This window comes from Oryctolagus cuniculus, chromosome 9 (genome assembly GCF_964237555.1).
Source record: "Oryctolagus cuniculus chromosome 9, mOryCun1.1, whole genome shotgun sequence".
In the NCBI taxonomy this organism is placed as follows: Eukaryota; Metazoa; Chordata; class Mammalia; order Lagomorpha; family Leporidae; genus Oryctolagus; species Oryctolagus cuniculus.
The window spans coordinates 34901576-34920751 of record NC_091440.1 but is presented as its reverse complement, the minus strand read 5'-3'; the positions used below and the strand labels follow the sequence as shown (position 1 = coordinate 34920751).

The window sequence follows — 19176 nt, the reverse complement described above, 5'->3', positions numbered from 1 at the left end:
GCTTAACCAATTTGCATTCCCACCAACAGCTTGCCAGCATCTAATGTTGGTAGATTTCTGAATGTGAGCCATTCTAACTGGGGTGAGGTGAAACCTCATTGTGGTTTTGAATTGCATTTTCCTGATTGCTAGTGATCTTGAACATTTTCTCATGTGTCTGTTGGCCATTTGGATTTCCTCTTTTGAAAAATGTCTATTGAGGTGCTTGGCCCATCTCTTAAGTGGGTTGTTTGTTTTGATGTTGTGGAGTTTCTTGATTTCTTTGTAGATTCTGGTTATCAACCCTTTATCAGTTGCATAGTTTGCAAATATATTTTCCCATTCTGTTGGTTGCCTCTTCACTTTCCTGACTGTTTCTTTTGCAGTACAGAAACTTCTCAAGAAATCCTCAATAAAATTCTCGCTGATAGAATGCAACAACACATCAGAAAGATCATCCACCCAGACCAAGTGGGATTTATCCCTGGTATGCAGAGATGGTTTAACGTGCGCAAAACAATCAATGTGATACACCACATTAACAGACTGCAGAAGAAAAACCATATGATTATCTCAATAGACGCCAAGAAAGCATTTGGTAAAATACAACACCCTTTCATGATGAAAACTCTAAGCCAACTGGGTTTGGAAGGAACATTCCTCAATACAATCAAAGCAATCTATGAAAAACCCACAGCCAACATCCTATGGAATGGGGAAAAGTTGGAAGCATTTCCACTAAGATCTGGTACCAGACAGGGATGCCCACTCTCACCACTGCTATTCAATATAGTTCTGGAAGTTCTAGCCAGAGCTATTAGGCAAGAAAAAGAAATTAAAGGGATACAAATGGGGAAGGAAGAACTCAAACTATCCCTCTTTGCAGATGATATGATTCTTTATTTAGGGGACCCAAAGAACTCTACTAGGAGAATATTGGAACTCATATAAGAGTTTGGCAAAGTAGCAGGGTATAAAATCAATGCACAATAATCAACAACCTTTGTATACACAGGCAATGCCATGGCTGAGGAAGAACTCCTAAGATCAATCCCATTCACAATAGCTACAAAAACAATCAAATACCTTGGAATAAACTTAACCAAGGATGTTAAAGATCTCTATGATGAGAAATACAAAATCTTAAAGAAAGAAATAGAAGAGGATACCAAGAAATGGAGAAATCTTCCATGCTCATGGATTGGAAGAATCAACATCATCAAAATGTCCATTCTCCCAAAAGCAATTTATACATTCATTGCAATACCAGACAAGATACCGAAGACCTTCTTCTCAGATCTGGAAAAAATGGTGCTGAAATTCATATGGAGACACAGGAGACCTTGAATAGCTAAAGCAATCTTGTACAACAAAAACAAAGCTGGAGGCATCACAATACCAGATTTCAGGACATACTACAGGGCAGTTGTAATCAAAACAGCATGGTACTGGTACAGAAACAGATGGATAGACCAATGGAACAGAATTGAAACACCAGAAATCAACCCAAACATCTACAGCCAACTCATATTTGATCAAGGATCCAAAACCAATCCCTGGAGTAAGGACAGTCTATTCAATAAATGGTGCTGGGAAAATTGGATTTCCACGTGCAGAATCATGAAGCAAGACCCCTACCTTTCACCTTACACAAAAATTCACTCAACATGGATTAAAGACTTAAATCTACGACCTGACACCATCAAATTACTAGAGAGCATTGGAAAAACCCTGCAAGATATAGGTACCAGCAATGACTTCTTGGAAAACACCCCAGAAGCACAGGCAGTCAAAGCCAAAATCAACTATTGGGATTGCATCAAATTGAGAAGTTTTCAGTTAATTTTATACTCATAAGATTAACCCTACACTAAGTAGAGAGTTCACTGAATAGTATGAATGAAAAGAAAAAAAAAGAACAGAAACAAACAAACAGATTTAAGCTAAGCAAGCATCATAGAGAATCTTGTGGAGAATCAGTAATATCATCTTGTATCTTTGAGTCCTCATTCAGATTGATTCTGTGAACTTTTGCATTAATCATTTTGTTACTGATGTTAAAGAATTCAGCTGCTCAGTACGTCTCCATGGAGTGGTGCTAGAGAGTCAAGTATTTAATATTATCAACAGCAAGCTTGATTAATAGTTATATTGTTTGTTTCATGAATGACTGCTGGGTATTGGTGTCCAAACTGAAATTACAATCTGTTTGTTTGGAATGGTTTCAATGAGTGTTACCACACAGCAAGAGAAGAGTGATTTATGCAAAGGTTTCTCTTCTAGTGCATTTGATTCAGAACCTACCAGTTCAGCTACACAGAGTGTATTCACTTTTGTCCTTGAGCTGAGTGATTCTAAATTTGATCCTGAGCATTAAAGTATAAAGAGATTTCCTTCTATTTGATGTAGTTCTTTGTTAACAACATTAAGAAAAGAAATGTCAGTTTTCTTTTCTAAATACAGCCTGAGTTATACACATTAATTTTCTTTTCTCTTTGTTATAAAAATATTTTCTCCTATAAAATATGTTATTTATTTTATAAAATATGAAAATTCAGAAAAGTAGCAAGGAAATTAGTTCTCTATTGATGAAATTACCAGAAACGTAGTAGCTTAAATCAGCATGCACACACATGTGTTATCTTTCAGCTTCTGTGGGCCAGGCGTCTCGCCGTGGTGTGACTGAGTCCTCTGCTGGAGTGTCACTCAAGGTGCTGGCCAGGGCTGTGGTCTAGCTGATGTGGTGTCTGAGTCCCAGCTCAAGTCGCTGTGGTAGAATTCATTTTCTGAAGCTGTAAACTCATGGTAGCTTGCTTCTTTAAGGCCACAGCAGTCTGTCTTTTCAGAGGAGACGTAGACTCCCTTTCAGATAACTCACCCAGGACTAGATAGTACCCACCCAGGGTATTCTCCTTGTTCATAAACTCAAAGTCAAGTTATTAGAGACTTTTAGTATTTCTGTGAAATACCTTCATTTTCCCCCAACATATAGTGTAGTATAATTGTAGGAGTAATATCACTTTCAAAAATCTAGCCAATACCCAAGGGAAGGAATTCTTTATAGTTTAGGTCATCTTGGAATTCTTTCAATTGTGGGGGAAAAAAACTATGCATAGAAACAACTGTCTTGATATTTTAAAGTATTTCTTTCCTATGGATTTTTTCCTAGGTAGATTTTTTTTAAGAAAAGAATTATTTTATTGACTTGAATGACCAATTTGCATGCACACATAGAGAGAGAGAGGTCTTCCATCCATTGGTTTACTCCCCAAATGGCTGCAACAGCCAGGGCTGGGCCAGGTTGAAGCCATGAGCCAGGAGCTTCTTTGGGTCTTCCACATGGGTGCAGGGCCATCTTCTGCTGCTTTCCCAGGTGCACTAGAAAGGACCTGGATTGGAAGTGGAGCATCCAGGACTCAAACCAGCACCCATACGGGATGCTGGTGCTGCAGACCTTGGCTTATTCTGCTGTCCCACAGCACTGGGGCCATGCAGAGTGTTCTGAACATAGCTGGCATTGTTTTGCATGACATTTGCATTTGTTTTTTACTTTTTATTATGGAGACTTTCAAATAAGCACAAAAGTATAGAGAAGTCTAAACTCCTATGAACCTACCACCCTTCTGCTGTGCAAATATTTTAATGTCTACTCCTTTATTATCAGTACATCTATAATATGCACAATATATTAAAAGCTTCAAAGCATAATTCACTCATCTGTTCATAGAATTAGTATATCTTTGGGTGCTGACTGTATACTAGGATGAGTAATGAACAGAGAAATAGGCCTATCTTCAAAGAGCTTGTTATGAAAAGAAATTGACAATAAAAAGACAATTTAAATGTAGTATAATGAATGCTGTTTGGGATGTGAATGGAGAGTGCAATGGGAGGAAAAAATACCAAACCTAGTTTTGAGTAGTCATGGAATTTTCCCTAGGGGAAGTGACCCTAACCTGAAGTTTTATTAGTTTTCTAGCCCCCCCCCCCATTTTGTGCCCCTTTGATTGTCTCCACCAGTGTTAACAGTATCCACGCTCTGCTTCATTTCCTCTCTTACTATGCTAGCCTCCATGGAACATCATTAAGTAGTTATTACAGAAGTAGGAAAAAATGTAGATAACAATAATGAATTTAGAACAAAAAGATCAGGGAATGTGAGAAATTAATAGAAATTATTTTGATATTAATAAGCAAATGGTAGAAATATTGATATTATACCCTATAACAGCCAGGGCTGAACCAAGAGCCTGGAACTCAATCCAGGTCTCACCCCTAGTTGGCAGGGAGCCAAATAGTTGAACCATTACCTGTTAGCTCCTAGGGTATGCATTAGGTGGGACCTGAACCCAGAAACCCCATTATGGATATGGGCCTCCCAAGCTGTGTCTAAACTGCTGTGCCAAACACCTGCCCTAAAAACCTCCTTTCTAGTAGGTTCCCTTTCATATGTTAGTGTCCTGAAGGGTAAGGACACTGAATTTCCAGTATATTGAAGTTTTTAAACAACTGCATGCCACCATCCCTCACCCCAAATATGTTGATATTATAGCAAAGGTAGTAATACATTACAAAGAAAGGATATATTTCTAATGCAAATAATGCACTAATCTTGATTATTTGATGAGTCATATGGACATGTTGACAGTATACGTTTCTTGGTGATATGAAATATGACAGTGGCAGACAGTAATGGAGATATCATAATACAACTTAGGATTGATATTGTTCTGACCTTACAGCTGAGATGAAAGAAAACTTGAATGAGCTTTTTGTAAATTTGATAGTCCTAACAATTTATGTGGCATTACCAACAGCGAGATGTGATTTCAAGAAAGACTACAGGGCAGTTATAATTGAAGCAGCCTAGTACTGGCACACAAAAATACATGTAGCCAATGGAGCAGAATAGAAACTCCAGAAATTAATCCACAGAGCTACAACCAACTAATCTTTGACAAATGAGCTAAAATAAATCCCTGGAGAAAGGACAGTCTCTTCAACAAATAATGTTGGGAAAATTAGATCTACACTTGCAGAAGTATGAAACCAGACTTCTACCATACAGGTAAACTTTGGAGAAACTCTGCAAGATATTGGCATAGGGGCCAGCGCTGTGGTGTAGTGGGTAAAGCCACCTCCTGCAGTGCCAGCATCCAATATGGGTGCCAGTTCGAGTCCCAGCTGCTCCACTTCAGATCCAGCTCTCTGCTATGGCCTAGGAAAGCAGTAGAAGATGGCTCAGGACCTTGGGCCCCTGCACCCACATGGGAGACCCAGAGGAAGCTACTGGCTCCTGTCTTAACATTGGCACAGCTCCTGCCATTGCAGCCAGTTGGGGAGTGAATCAGAGGAAGACCTCTCTCTCTCTGCCTCTCCTTCTTTCTTTGTGTATCTCTGACTTTCAAATAAATAAATACATCTTTTAAAAAAAGATATTGGCCTAGGGAAAGTCTTCTTGTAAAAGACCCCAGAAGCACTAGAAATAAAAACAAAAGTAGATGAATGAGATTACATCAAGCTAAGAAGCTTCTGCACTGCAAAGGAGACACTCAACAAGTGATAAAGCAAATGACAGAATGGGATAAAATATTTGCAAACTATGCAACTGATGAAGGATACTATCCAGGATCTATAAAGAGCTCAATAAACTCAACAACAAAACAAACAATCCTATTAAGAAATGAGCAAAGCACTTGAATAAGCATTTTTCAAAGGATGAAATACAAATGGCCAATAGACACATGAGAAAATGCTAAAGATCACTAGTTATCAGGGAAATGCAAATAAAAACCACAGTCAGGTTTCACCTCACCCTAATTAGTGTGGCTATCATCCAAAAACCAAAAATAATAAATGCTAATGAGGATGTGGGGAAAAAAGTAGCCTAATACAATGTTGGTGGGACCATCAACTAGTACAACCATTATGGAAGACTGTGTGGAGATTACTCAGAAAACTAAAAATAGATCTACCATATGACCAAGGCATTCCACTCCTGGGAATTTACCCAAAGGAGATGAAATCAGCATATGAAAGAGTTATCTGTGCCCTCATGTTTATTGCAGCTCAGTTCACAATAGCTAAAGATATGAAACCAATTCATATGTCCATCAACTGATGACTGTATAAAGAAAATGAAACTGATGACTGTATAAAGAATTTATACACACACACATACATACACATGCACACTACGGAGTACTACTCAGCCATAAAAAAGAGTGAAATCTGTCTTTTGCAACAAAATGGATGCAAATGGAAACCAATATGCTTGAAATAAGCCAGTCTGAAAAGAAAAACATAGTAAGTTTTCTCTGATACATGGTAGTTAATATAGAACACAAAAAATGTATAGGAATGAAATGGACATCTTGTGATGATTGATTATTAGTATTAGGTCTTGTTTATACTCCTGTGGAACTGTGGTCTTTCTATTTTTACTTGTTGAATATTATGGTTAGTGGTACATTAAGCCTGTTATTATAGAATAGATTGAAATTATGTTGTTGCAAATATTAGGAAAAGGAAGTAAGGGGGGATTGAGAGAGAGAAAAGGGGAGGTAGGGAATTATGGTTATCTTCTTAGAATTGTACTATGAATGCTTGAACTCTGTTCTCTTTATATGAATAAAAATTTTAAAAAGAAAAATAGCCGGCGCCGCGGCTCACTAGGCTAATCCTCCACCTAGCGGCGCCGGCACACCGGGTTCTAGTCTCGGTCGGGGCTCCGGATTCTGTCCCAGTTGCCCCTCTTCCAGGCCAGCTCTCTGCTGTGGCCAGGGAGTGCAGTGGAGGATGGCCCAAGTCCTTGGGCCCTGCACCCCATGGGAGACCAGGAGAAGTACCTGGCTCCTGCCATCGGAGCAGCACGGTGCGCTGGCCGCAGCTGTGCCTGTCAAAAAAAAAAAAAAAAAAGATTTCTAAACTAACAGAAATTAACAGATTTTAGATTATTCATATAGAGGAAAAACTGAATTATCCGATTTTATCTCAAGATAATGATAGTACAAATTTATTGTCAAATATAAGAAGTTGTCTGAGTATGAGAGCATGCAGCCAAATAGTTTTTTTGTAAAGATTCATTTATTTATTTGAAAGTCAAAGTTACATAGGAGAGAAGGAGAGGCAGAGAGATAGAGAGATAGAGAGAGAGAGAGAGAGGCCTTCCATCTGCTGGTTCACTCCCCAGCTGGCCACAATGGCTGGAGCTGCGCCAATCTGAAGCCAGGAGCCAAGAGCTTCCTCCAGCTCTTCCCACGTAGGTGCAGGGGCCCAAGGACTTGGGTCATCTCCTGCTTTTCCAGGCCATAGCAGAGAGCTGGATTGGAAGTAGGGCAGCTGGGATTTGTACTGGAACCCATATAGGATGCCAGCACTGAAGGCACAGCTTTACCCACTATACCACAGTGCCAGCCCTGCCAAATAGATTTAAAATGCTATTCAGATTGGATTTGACCAATCACAGATCAAAAGTATTTGTGAGTTGCAACCATTTGGGGAGTGAAACAGTGGATGAAAGATCTTCCTCTTTCTCTATAACTTTCGTTCAACAAAAATAAACACATCTTTAAAAAAAAAAAAAAGAGGAAATGGCAGGAAACCCTGAGTCTGTTTCCTAAATATCACCAAGGGTGGTGACTTGTACCAATTCAAATAAAATTAGAATCACAGATACGGGAATATCTGGAAACTACAGTTTCAGCCTTGCAGCTTTTATAAGTTAGTAGCTTGGGAAGCGATTTTAGTGTACAAGGAGGTAGGCTGTTAAGTAACAACTCAACCACATCCTCCACAATATACATTGTCAAATTGTTCCTAAAGGCTTTATTATAGCATGTAATGATCTTATAATGAAGGGACTAGATATTGATGGGTGCCAGGTTCATAGAACTGGACCCTACAGTTGGGTTTGTCGCTCCCCGTCTTCGTGGAGGAACGACACAGGACCCTGCGCTGTTCTTTCGTCTGCTCGGCCCTCCCCGGGTTTGCTGCTGGTTCTTCCCGGGTTGGCTACCGTCCCTTCCACCTCCGTGGAAGGGCAGTTCCCCCTGCCACATTCCCCACTTCCGCGGGGGAGCGGCACACCGCCAGCCGGCTCTCTCGGGGGCCGCACAGGTGTTCCCCTTAGATGTTCCTGGTGCATGCCGTCTCTCTCCTCCTTTATAGTCCTCTTCCACCAATCCCAACTCGGCTGCCCACACGCCGAGTACGCTGCTCTCCTCCAATCAGGAGCAGGTCCCACAGTTTATTGGTTGAACTGGAGGCAGCTGTGTAGAAGCTGTTTCCCTTCTCAGCGCCATATTGTGGGAAAGCAGATGCATAGAATAAGTCTTAATTCCAGTAACTTAGTCTAGTCCGAGTTGCTCCCAGTTGCTCCCCACAGGGTTAACTCTTTAAAAGCTTTTGAAGGAGGTAAAATTAAAAAAATTTTTTTTTTTACTTATTTGGGAGACAGAGCAATGGAGATAGATTGATCTATCTGTTGGGTTACTCCCTAAATGCTTACAACATCCAGGGCTGGGCTAGGCTAAGAACTCAGCATTCCAGCCAGGTCTCCCACATGGGTAGCAGGGACCTAAGACCTTGGGCCATCATCTGCTGCCTCTCAGGTCTATTAGCAGAAATCTGGATTGCAAGAGGAGACAGGACTTGATCCTAGACACCCTGCAATATGGATGCTGGCATCCCATTTAGTGGCCTAACTCACTTGACTACAGTGCTTACCCCTGGAGGTCAGTTTTTGACAAACTTTAGCAGTGCCTTACTATTTGCCATTGTTTAATTATTTATAAAGTTGACCATGTTTCCAAATGTTTGACAACAGTAGGGTTTTAATTTTAAAGGCAAAGAAATGGAGGTAGAGGTGTATATATATATACACAATTTTGTAGAATTGTACAAAATCTAATTTATTTTTCTACTCTATCTTCTTCCTGTACATTCCAGCAGCTGGTCTATGGGTTCTTGTGCACATACACATGTTGTAATATCCAATTTCCAATGTATTTTCCTCCTGTACACTGAGGAAAAACTGTTGTACCTACACTGATTCAGTCTGTCTGTTACGTGAACACACCCCTTCCTTTATAACCTAGCATATGCCCTGTTTCTCCAGGAAGCTTGCATGGTTTATAGTCAACAGTTTTGTGTTTATCTAGTTTATTTTAACTCTATATCTTTTTTTTTTTAAAAAAAGATTTATTTTATTTATTTGAGAGACAGTGGTACAGACAGAGGGAGAGAGAGAGAGAAAGAGAGAGAGAGAGAGAGATCTTTCACCCACTGGCTTATTCCCCAAATAGCTGATGGCTGCAAGGGCCGGAACTGGGAGGATCTGAAGCCAGGAGCAAAGAGCTTCTTCTGGGTCTCCCACAGGGAGACTTGGGCCATCTTCCACTGCTTTCCCAGGCCATTAGCAGAGGGCTGAATTGGAAGAGGAGTAGCTGGGGTATGAATCCGTGCCCATATGGGATGCGGCACCACAGGCTGCTAATCTACTAGGCTAATCTACTAGGTTACCGGCCCTGGTCCCTGCCTCATAAGCTTTGTGTATGCTTGAAAATATGACCATTCCTCTTGTGTACATATTAATCTACCTTATCTGTACAGTTGGCTAATCTTTCTTTTAAGATTTATTAATTTGAAAGAGTGACAGAGAGTTAGAGCCAGAGAGAAAGAGAGAGAGAGAGAGAGACAGACAGACAGACAGAAAGATCTTCCTTCCATTGGTTCACTCCCCAAATGGTTGCAACGGCCAGAGCTGAGCTGATCTAAAGCCAGGAGCCAGGAGCTTCTTCCAGGTCTCCCACGTGGATGCAGGGGCCCAAGCAGTTGGGCCATCTTCCACTGCTTTCCCAGGCCATAGCACAGAGTTGGATTGGAAGTGGAGCAGTGGGACTCGAACCGGCACCTATATGGGATGCTGGCACTGCAAGTCAGGGCTTTAACCTACTGCACCACAGCACTGGCCCCAGTTAATAAATCTTTGGAAGATCCAACTTTTACTTCTGACAAGAAATATACAGTGGTGTAACTTGAGCACCTTCCTGTATTATATTCACCAAATATCCAAAGGAATCATATTAGTATTTTCCTTTTAGGGAGCTCTCATTTACAAAGAACAGAGGCACTAAGCTGTCCTGTGTCAGGACTTAGGGATATCATGGGAATCTGTGAAGATGAACTACAGTGAAGCTGGAAACTGGATTCCTCTTGTGGTACTGTGTGCTCTTTCTCTTTCTCATACTTTCTGCTGCTTGCTTTCTTGAGACTTTCTGTATTTCTGAGCATGTTGTTTACTATACCCTTTATCTTTACACTAAACTTTTCTTTAAAACTGATTTCCTTTAAAGACATTTATTTATTTGAAAGGCAGAGTTGGGTGGGTGGGGGGGTTCCCATCTGCTCATTTACTCCCCAAATGGCTGAAGCCATGAGCCTGAATCTTCATCTTGGTCTCCCTAGCAGGTGCAGGGGCCCAAAGATGTGGGCCATCTCCCACTGCTTTCCCCAGGTGCATTAGCAGGGAGCTGGGTAGGAAGTGCAGCCCTTATGGGATGCCAGCATTGCAGGTGGCAGCCTAACCAGTTGTGCCACAACACTGGCCCCTAAATTATCTTTTTGTGAAGCCAGCTTTGGCAGTGGAATCACATGGCCTGGCTTTCAATCACGTTCTCCCATGTAAAAGCTGTGTGACCTGGGACAAGTTCTTCATTCCCTTGTGCCTTAGTATTCTCATCAGTAATGTAGTGGCAGGAAGTTGCAAACAATAGTAATTGCAGGCTGGCGCCGTGGCTCACTAGGCTAATCCTCCACCTAGTGGCGCCGGCACACCGGGTTCTAGTCCCGGTCCGGGCGCCAGATTCTGTCCTGGTTGCCCCTCTTCCAGGCCAGCTCTCTGCTATGGCCCGGGAGTGCAGTGGAGGATGGCCCAAGTACTTGGGCCCTGCACTCCATGGGAGACCAGGAGAAACACCTGGCTCCTGCCATCGGATCAGCGCGGTGCGCTGGCCGCGGAGCGCTGGCCGCAGCGCGCTGGCCGCGGCGGCCATTGGAGGGTGAACCAAAGGCAAAAAGGAAGACCTTTCTCTCTCTCTCTCTCTCTCACTGTCCACTCTGCCTGTCAAAAACAAACAAAATAATAGTAATTGCTTCATAGGACAAATAAATTAGGGATATGTAGCATTTAGCATATACCATGAATATGGCTGTTATTACTTCTATATTTGACATCCATTTTCTCATAACTTTAGCTCCCCCATGAACCACCATGGTAGTCTTGATATTTTCTACAAGGTGCCACTCACCCTAATGCTAACTCAGTTCTGTATCCTCAGGGAGGAACATCCTGGGCTCAATTCATCTTCTAAGGTAAGAGTTTCTAGCAGGTCAATCTCCCATGTCAGGGACATGGAGTAGAATCACATGGATACAGTATGGCTGATGGCTCTCTCCAGGTATGGTCAGTCAGTTTTCCAGTGTCCTAAGTTTGGGTGATGGGGTGGAGAGTTGGTACCAGAAACATATATTAGTAAAAGCTATTACAGAATATTATGTTTAAAAGGTATTTTTTGTTTTTTACTGAGTTTTTAAGTGTGATATCTTAGTTTTTTTTGACTTTATAACCTTAAAAACAGACATCATAGATCTCTTCCTGTTACTACTAGGTACCCATTGCATCTGGCAATGATGTGGCTCCACAGCACAATGGAAAAAGCATACAGTGGGAGTCTGGTGATTTGGGTGAATGCTAGTTCCTCCCCTTAGCCACTGCTTTATCCTGGGCAATGTATGAAACCTTTTTGAACATCACTCTCCTCATCTGCAAATAGAAACAAAAAACATCTGAATAGAAAAATATGAGTTATTATTCTAAAAATACTACATTATAAGGAATAGTTTCCCTGGTCAGTGAATTTACTGAACAACCCAACATCAGAACTTGGAAATAGGTGGCATGTCATGATGACAATAGATAAAAACACTTTTTTTTTTCGGTCAGATTCAAAAGGTTAGTTTTACAGAGGAAAAAAAATCAATTGTAGAGTGAAAGTGACAGTGAAGTGATATTAAAGAACAGTAGTTCAATTCTAAGCTAGAAATAATAAAATTCCAGATGTTTCCTTAGATCAAAACTTGGACTTGAAAAAAAAAAAGGAATCCATTTGAAAGTTTGACTATATTGGGTTCAATATAGAGGACCCACTCTTACCTCATTTTAAAAATATCACCAAATTAACTTACTTTATGTTTATGTTGTATACTAACATCTCAAGCATAGTTACATATGGTATTATAACTGAAGATCAGCTTTTATTAACAGACTGGCTGTCTAAAGAGTATGATATGGAGAGTATAGAAGTTCCCCCAGCCTGTTCAGTTCTATATTTTTAATTTCCCTTTAGCAGATCAATTTTCAGCTAGGTTTAGGAGTTGTATTTTGTTGCAGATGTGATTATTTTGTAAATTACAGCAACCATTTTTGTTTTGCACATATTCCTGATGGGTTGGGATGTATTTTTAGAACAGATTCACTTTGAGTCAGACTGTCTGCATTTGAATTCTAGTTCCACAATGCTCCAGCCCTGTGACTGCACTCTGATCTTTGAAAGAGGATTAAAGGAACCTTCTTGGTCATGTACTTCATCAGGTGGAATGAGCTAACATAGAAAGACTATGCCACCTCCTATTATATTAATGATATGAGAGGAAAATCTGGAGAATGGAATCGTAATTTGGTGGCAGTATATGTGTATGTGTGTATGTGTGTGCAGGGAGCAGCCAACGGAGATCATAAAGACATAGGGCTGAGAACATTTGGATATGCTAGAAAACAATGTAGAGGCCACCCAGAAGCATTGTAGGTATCAATTACTAATTTTCCATTTCCTCTAATTTTGCATCAGGTTATCCAATTACTGATTAAAGCATCAATATTCTGCTTCTGTGGATGTAAGAAAAGATTAATGCCATCCTTTTCTCTCATTTTATGGTCCACAAGTGGAAGAATTTTCTCATTCCCTAGTTATTAATTTTTTCTCCTTCAATTTCATTCAACACAACTTTTTTTAGTTTTAACAATTCTGAACATTTTGCTATATTTAATTCACTTGTAAATACATACATACTAGTCAGTGAAAGCAGGGGTGGATATATTTATATGCTATGATGTGGAATTCATGACAAAAATCATAAAATGAGGAAAGAAGGGTATATCACTACATATATAACTATTTAAATAACAGCATTTGTAATAAGTAATAGAAGTGTAAGGATCATTCAATGTCTATCTTATATCTATGTGAGACTTTGGTGGCTGAAAAAGTCTCTCAAAAATGATGGAAGTAAACTTGCTTTATTCTGAGAATGTTAGTGTTACAGCTCAACTTCTGTGTTGCATTACATGGAATATTAAATGGCTGAAACTGATGATCTGAAAACTTATTTCCACTGATTCATCCTTGTTTCTATCACTTTGTACATTAACAGCACTGTTACCACTTAGCGTTAGTCAGTGAAGCAGCCAAAATATCCTTTTACCCCTTGATTATGACATTTGCAAAGATGATGGCACAGTGAATTACGTGGACTTGTTTTGTTTGGAGCTGTTAACAAAATTCAGATGTCAGTAGTTTATTTAAGAGAGAGGCTCACTTCTGTCTCCAACGAATGTCTGGGTTTAGGCATTCCACACCTCCAATGGCAGGCAATTCTGCTTTTTAAAATTCTCAAGGGCCTAACCTTTGTCTTCACGCTCCTCCATCCACGGTCCCTGTCCCACAAGTAGAACCATCACATCCTCATGCCGGACACTGGGGATGAGGGAGGGAGAGAGAAGGACATGTTCCCACAATTTAAGGACAGGCACAGGTGCTTCATATAACCCTCTGCTCACATCCCACTGGCCAGAATTTATTCACCAGGCTATGCCTATCTGTAAGGGAAATGGAGAACTCTACTCTTCATTCTCTACAGACATGTGCCCAGAAAGAATTGAGACCAGATATCAGGGTAAACAGCAGCCTTTGCTACCCTCCATCTAGAAAAGACACAAAATAACATGTACTTCAGCATTCATCTAAGAATTTCAAAAATCATCTCCAAACAAATTTAAATTTGTTAAATTCCCATAGCAGATTTCCCACAGGGCCGGATGCATGCCTGACTGGAGAATTAAATTCATTCTGAATGGGAGAAATTTAGGGAAGTTCAGTTCTAGGGCTCAGGGGCTCAGTATAGAGTCAATTATAGATTTCCCTCTCAGACACGTAGCTTGATTCTAAACTTCGACTCCTTTTCATTGAGCTCTTGCTTTGAGCTGCATTAAGTAGGTTACTGAGGATCAAAGTGCTCATCAGTCCTCTAGAAATAAAAGGGTTAGTTCCGTAACCCTTTTTCTGATGTCTTGTCACAATCTATATCTGATGCCAACCACATCCAGCTTTGTATTCACCTGATTGCCTGACACAATGTCTCTGACACTAGGAGGTCCATTTGCTTCCAACCACTGAACTATGCTGCTCTAGGCATATGGGCTCAGAGCCTTCTGGTCAGCTTGCTTCACTGGGCTGTCTTTATTTTCTGGGTTTCTGCTTCCTTATTATAGTCCATTCCAGAAAACCTCAAATGGTATGTCTTCTTAATGCCTACCGATCCGATGAAAAGTGAGAGATTTTGTGACTCATTCTGAATTCTTCTTGCATGATGAAAATAACAGTATCTATGTAGTTATATGCTTGTCACTGCGGAGACTCAGACCAAAATAGAAAGGTTGAGAGCAGAGTCACACGCCTCATGGTAGCTATGGCTATAGATTAACCTTGGAGTTGATAGATGCACAGAGTAAAAGGACCCCTTCCCCCAGGAACATTTATGCACTGGAGCAGAACTCATTGCTGTGTAAATTAAAACCATGGATATTTATGATTACTCATGGTCCAGTCCACCTGGGGTAGCATCACTTCCTATAGCAAGCCAAGAATACCTACTTGGCTTGAATTATCTTATAAAAGGGACCCTCAAATTTCCTCTTTACAAATATTCAAAAGAAAATTTGATTATCTGTACTTTTTCCTTTCTAAAAAGGAACTCCTATGACATGATTTCCAAGTACTAAAGTATTAGATTCAAACAAACTTCAGTAACCCTGACTTATCAGCTATATTACCTTGGGAAAACAACTTCATTTCCTTTAACATCAGTTTTTTATCTTTAAATGGAGATAATAGTAGACCTTACCTCATAGGGTTATTTAAAGAGTAAAGGAAATAATTCATTTAGATACTTAGTATACTGTCTGATGCATTGTGCACCCTTAATAAATACCAACTTAAAAAAGAGTGAAGATAATAAGATAATGGAAAATCCATTGCTGTTTTTAAAATGAAGCAGGATTAGGAGGATGATAACATATCACACAAAAATATAACGTGATTTTCCATAGTACCTAAAACAAAATGGAAAAAGAATGATTCTTGGTATGATCTGTCATACTACAATAAACTTCATTACTGTGGTATTTACATTTTAGTTTTATGGGAAATATGCTAAGTTCAATAAGAAAATCAAGAGAGGGAGGCACACTAGAATATTTGCATTGTTTTGACTCCACCTAAACTCTGATTCTAATCTCCAAAATCTCACTTTACGCCTGTTGTGATTAGTTTGATTTCTGGCTATTACCATACCTGTTTCAAGCTAGTGAAACCTGAAAAGCCTGAGGTGTCAAACTTTCATTTGACAGAGCAGGAAGATGCAGTTCTTACTTATAGCTTGTAACAGGTATCGTGTAAAGCTTTGCCACTCACAGAATGATCTGTGGAACAGCAGATGGGCACTGTCCATGAGCCTGCTATAAAGGCAGAAATTAGGGTCTTACCTCAATTCCAGCAGAATCAGAACCTGCTTGCCGACAAGATCCACAGAGAAGTATCGAGCAGAAGAATATTTGACATGATGTGTTGCATTTGCATTCCAGAAATAGTTATGTCAGGGTGATGCATCTCAGTGCCTCTTTGAACCAACTTCCAAAAACTTGTATGTTCTCTAATTTGTCATCTTTCTTGTTCATCTGTTATGACCTTTGTTCTGGCTTTAGAAAGTAAAATGGGCCACCCTTGTTAAAGTTCCCACTCCCCATATTTTTTCTTACCTTGAGCTAGAAGAGTTAAAGCACAAGCTTTAGGTCCAGAGACATGGAGACAAAGCTCCACTTCTGTGAAAATCAGATAAGTCCATTTTCAGGTCTACAAAATGGAACTAACATAAATGGTGTTTCCCCACTTAATCTTTTAATGGCTTCTACAGCTTCCCTGGTCAGATAAGAGGATTTCTGTTATCAGAACTTTTCCTAGGGTACCCTGGGTGGCTATTTCAGACTAGCACGTAGGTGAATCAGAATATTCACAATTTATGCAATGTAAACTTTCATTGATTGTTGGTCCTTCGTGGAATTCATGTTTTCAAAATGTGTGCTAGTCTTCCATTTTCCCAAATGCTCAAGCTCCCTCCTCACTTACTCAGCTAAAATCGTGTGCCCTCCAGGTGTCCAGCATTGCTCTAGTGGTAGGGACGCCACACAGAACCAGGCAAGGAAAGCTGCTGGCCTGTGTAGATTACATTCCTTTAAAAAAAAAAAAAGATTTTATTTATTTATTTGAGAGGTAGAGTTACAGACAGTGAAAGAGAGAGAGAGATGGAGAGAAAGGTCTTCCATCTGCTGATTCACTCTCCAAATGGCCACAATGGCTGGACCTGGGTCTATCCGAAGCCAGGAGCCAAGAGCTTTTTCCAGGTCTCCCACGCAGGTGCAGGAGCCCAAGGACTTTCTACTGCTTTCCCAGGCCATAGCATAGAGCTGGATCAGAAGAGGAGCAGCTGGGACTAGAATTGGTGCCCACTGGGATGCTGGTGCTGAGGCCAGAAGATTAACCTAGAGTGCCATTGCGCTGGCCCCCTGTATAGCTTACATTCTAACAATAACTGTACAAACCATAAATGTCTTCGAAATAGCCCTTTTTTAAACTTTTATTTAATAAATATAAATTTCCAAAGTACAGCTTATGGATTAATGGGTTTTTCCCCCCATAACTTACCTCCCACCTGCAACCCTCCCCTCTCCCACTCTCTCTCCCATTCCATTCGCATTAATTCATTTTCAATTATCTTTATATACAGAAGATCAATTTAGCATATATTAACTAAAGATTTCAACAGTTTGCACCCACACAGAAACACAAACTGTAAAATACTGTTTGAATACTAGTTATAGCATTAATTCACAATGTACAACACATTGACAGAGATCCTACATGAGGAGTAAGTGCACAGTGACTCCTGTTGTTGACTTAACAAATTGACACTCTTGTTTATGGCCCTTTAAACATTTGATTTCTCTTTCTGTTTAACTCAAATTCCTACAAAGTACAGCTAGTTGCTATCCTGTAACTTTTAATTGAGTATTTCAAACATAAAACCTGATGATGGAAAGAAAAAGGGCTGCTTTTGTTATTTTTATTTTGATTCTAATAAATCCTATGAGAGCTGTTATGTTTTGAAACTCATGTGTAAATAAACATAGGTACAATACTACTTTTTTTGGGATTTATTACCATATAGAAAACTTTAGAGGCGCTAGGCGCTCCTCAGCTCGTGAACTCCCAGATTTCAAGAATCCAGAAAGGATTGAGTACTAAGTTTATATTTATTCAGCCATGCAAATAAAATACCATATTGACAGTGTCACTCAGAATACATATATTTTAATTTTATAAAGACACTAAAATTAAGTAAATAACCATTTATCATTTTGCTTTTTCTACTCTAATAATGGCTGAAACAAACCTATAGTACCCCTACCCACATCTACATAAATTTCAGTTATGTACCTTAAAATCAGATATTACCTCACCAAACACTTTGAATAAATTTATTGGGACCCAGTGGAATTTTTTTCCTCTCTCAATAAGAACAGTCTCTAGGTTTGAAGGCTGATGGATGAGGTCAGTTTCAAGTTCAAACATTATCATTATTATCTCGATATCGTTTATCTCAACATTACCCCTTATGAAAAATATGATTAAAAATAATCACTGGGTAGCAGTTAGAAGATGAGACTTCACCTGAGATTTTTTTTCTCCATTTGAAGAGAGAAATGGATAGCAGTGGGTTGGGTTCCAGACTGGGACCTCCCAAAACGGTGTCATGAGACTTGTTTTCATTAGCAACAAAAATCCTGGAACACATTTGCTTTATGGGAGGATGGCAATGAAGTATGTACATTAAATTGCACTACGTTATAGTGCTTTTATTTTCTTCTGTTTTTGAAAGCCACTACCTTCCTATTGGTGCACTTCAAAGAGAAGTCAGAGTCAGCAGTGGGTTGCTGCTTTCTGTTCTTAATAGCCTTGAAAAGTATGTTCCTACATGTCATTAGGAAAGTAATTTCCTAAAAAGAACTTAAGACTTAAATACTAGGCTTGGGTAGCCCAAACCCTTCTCAAACCTGACTTGCTGCTCCACTGTTTGTTCCTGACTGCAGCAGAGGTAACGGATCTACTAAGGTTCTAGCTATAGATTTGTTCCTGAAAAGTGAGCTTGAAATATTGTGAAAGCAGACCAAAATGGTCTGCATTTAAAAGTCAGGCTACCATGGAATGCTTTTATCCCTCTCTAAAGTAACAGGAGAATACATGAAATTCTTTTTACAGCTTAATATGCTTCTTATTCTTCATTATTTTTCTTACTTTGTTTCCATCTAGTGCCTCAATGTAAAAAGTGCATGTTCATTAGAAAGATCGGAAAGATTCAGCCTTTTAAAAATTTTATGTACTTATTTATTTAGAAAGGCAGAATTACAAAGAGAGGAGGAAAGACAGGGAGAGGGAGAGAGTGAGAGTGGGGGGAGAGAGAGGGAAAGAGTGAGGGGGAGAGAGAGAGAGAGAGGTCTTCCATTTACTGGTTCATTCTCCAAATGGCCACAACAGCCAGGGCTGGGCCAGGTCAAAGCCAGGAGCCTGGAGCTACTTCCAGATCTCCCACATGGGTGCAGCATCCCAAGCACTTGGGCCATCTTACACTACTTTCCCGGGTATATTAGCAGAGAGCTGGACTGGAAGTGAAGCAGCCTATTTGGGGTGCTGGTGTCGCAGATGGTGGCTTAATCTGCTACCCCACAATGCTGGTCCTGAAGTATTC

The 19176-nt window shown here is 40.0% G+C and overlaps 1 long non-coding RNA gene across 2 annotated transcripts in view; it reads left to right on the top strand.

Annotated features, from left to right (window-relative positions):
• Positions 1 to 19176, top strand: part of LOC138843768 (uncharacterized) — a 129179-nt gene that overhangs the window by 75806 nt on the left and 34197 nt on the right. The window contains exon 3 of one of the 2 annotated variants that reach the window (XR_011378750.1): positions 11319 to 11454. The exons of the other annotated variant lie outside the window; for it this stretch is intronic. This is a non-coding gene — a long non-coding RNA (uncharacterized lncRNA). Of the gene's footprint in view, positions 1 to 11318; positions 11455 to 19176 lie in introns of those variants that run through there. 2 annotated transcript variants of the gene reach the window in all.